Below are 2,750 nucleotides of genomic sequence, written 5' to 3'. Positions count from 1 at the left end.
AAATTATCCGCTTATCACAACACCAAACTTAAATTGTTGCTTGTCCTCAAGCAACTGAAAATCAAATAAGATAAAAAGAAGAGAATATACTATAGACTCCAAACTATCAATGAAACTTAGCTCCAAATTAGATGAGCGGGACTAGTAGCTTTTTGCCTCCGTACAGTTTTGGCATCTCACTTTATCCTTTGAAATTCAGAATGATTGGCTTCTTTAGGAACTCAGAATCCAGATAGTGTTATTGATTGTCCTAGTTAAGTATGATGATTGTTGAACACAGCTACTTATTGAGTCTTGGCCGTGGCCCAAAGCACTCTGTTTTCCAGTATTACCACCGGATACATACATGCCACAGACACATAATTGGGTGAACCTTTTCAGATTGTGACTCAGCTTTGCTAAAGTCCCCAATTAGAGGTGTCCAGGGTTCTTAAGCACACTCTTTTTGCCTTCGATCACAACTTTATTTCTTTCTTTTTCTTTTTCTTTTTCTTTCTCCCCTTTTTTTTCGTTTTTCTCCTTCTTTTTTTTTTTGTATTCACTGCTTTTTCTTGCTTCAATAATCATTTTTATGATTTTTCAGATCCTCAGTAACATGTCTCCTTTTTCATCATTCTTTCAAGAGCCAACAATTTTAACATTCATGAACAACAAATTCTAAAGACATATGCACTGTTCAAGCATACATTCAGAAAACAAAAAGTGTTGTCACCACATCAAACTAATTAAGCTAGTTTTAAAGATGAATTTGAAATCCTGTACTTCTTGTTCTTTTGTGATAAAAACAGTTTTCATTTAAGAAAGGTGATGGATTCATATTCATAGCTTTAAGGCATAGACACTAAGACACTAATGATCATAAGACACAAACATAGACAAACATAAGCATGAAAATTCGAAAAACCAAGAAAATAAAGAACAAGGAGATTAAAGAACGGGTCCACCTTAGTGATGGCGGCTTGTTCTTCCTTTTGAAGGTCTTATGGAGTGCTTGAGCTCCTCAATATCTCTTCCTTGCCTTTGTTGCTCCTTTCTCATGATTCTTTGATCTTCTCTAATTTCATGGAGGATGATAGAGTGTTCTTGGTGCTCCACCCTTAGTTGTCCCATGTTGGAACTCAATTCTCCTAGGGAGGTGTTCAGTTGCTCCCAATAGTCTTGTGGAGGAAAGTGCATCCCTTGAGGTGAATCTCTCCATCTCCCATGACTCGAATGTGGAAGCTTTTGCCTTCCCTTTCCTCTTTCTAGAGGTTTATCCGGCCTTGGATGCCATAAATGGTTATGGAAAAACAAAAAGCAATGCTTTTACCACACCAAACTTAAAAGGTTTGCTCGTCCTCGAGCAAAAGAAGAAAGAAGAGAGTAGAAGAAGAAGGAATGAGGAAGAAGGGAATGGCTTTGTGTTTCGGCCATTATGGGTGGGTTTGTGTGGTAAAGTGGTTGAATTTGAATGGTGAGGTAGGTGAGGTTTTATAAAGGATGGAGGTAAGTGGTGAATGGTGAAGAAGAAGAGAGGGTGGTGGGGTTAGTGGGGATCCTGTGGGGTCCACAGATCCTTAGGTGTCAAGGAAAAGTCATCCCTGCACCAAATGGCATTCAAAAACACGTTTTGAGCCAATTCTGGCGTTAAACGCCGGGCTGGTGCCCATTTCTGGCGTTTAACGCCAGGTTCTTGCCATTTCCTGGCGTTTAACGCCAGTCTGGTGCCCCTTTCTGGCGTTAAACGCCCAGAATGGTGCCAGACTGGGCATTAAACGCCCACCTGCTAGCCTTACTGGCGTTTAAACGCCAGTAGGTTCTTCCTCCAGGGTGTGCTATTTTTCTTCCTGTTTTTCATTCTGTTAGTTCTTCCTCCAGGGTGTGCTGTTTTTCTTCCTGTTTTTCATTCTGTTTTTGCTTTTTCAATTGATTTTGTGACTTCTCATGATCATCAACCTACAAAAAAGATAAAATAACAAAAGAAAATAGTTAATTATATAACATTGGGTTGCCTCCCAACAAGCGCTTCTTTATTGTCATTAGCTTGACAGAGGACTCTCATGGAGCCTCACAGATACTCAGAGCTATGTTGGAACCTCCCAACACCAAACTTAGAGTTTGAATGTGGGGGTTCAACACCAAACTTAGAGTTTGGTTGTGGCCTCCCAACACCAAACTTAGAGTTTGACTGTGAGGGCTCTGTTTGGCTCTGTTTTGAGAGAAGCTCTTCATGCTTCCTCTCCATGATGACAGAGGGATACCCTTGGGTCTTAAACACCAAGGATTCTTCATTCACTTGAATGATCAACTCTCCTCTATCAACATCAATCACAGCCTTTGCTGTGGCTAGGAAGGGTCTGCCAAGGATGATGGATTCATCCATGCACTTCCCAGTCTCTAGGACTATGAAATCAGTAGGGATGTAATGGTCTTCAACTTTAACCAGAACATCCTCTACAAGCCCATAGGCTTGTTTTCTTGAGTTGTCTGCCATCTCTAGTGAGATTTTTGCAGCTTGCACCTCAAAGATCCCTAACTTCTCCATTACAGAGAGGGGCATGAGGTTTACACTTGACCCTAAGTCACACAAGGCCTTCTTGAAGGTCATGGTGCCTATGGTACAAGGTATAGAAAACTTCCCAGGATCCTGCCTCTTTTGAGGCAGTTTCTGCCTAAACAAGTCATTCAGCTCTTTGGTGAGCAAAGGGGATTCATCCTCCCAAGTCTCATTTCCAAATAACTTGTCATTCAGCTTCATGATTGCTCCAAGG

Source organism: Arachis duranensis, chromosome 10, assembly GCF_000817695.3.
Source record: "Arachis duranensis cultivar V14167 chromosome 10, aradu.V14167.gnm2.J7QH, whole genome shotgun sequence".
Lineage (NCBI taxonomy): Eukaryota > Viridiplantae > Streptophyta > Magnoliopsida > Fabales > Fabaceae > Arachis > Arachis duranensis.
Note: the sequence above shows the minus strand (reverse complement) of the source record.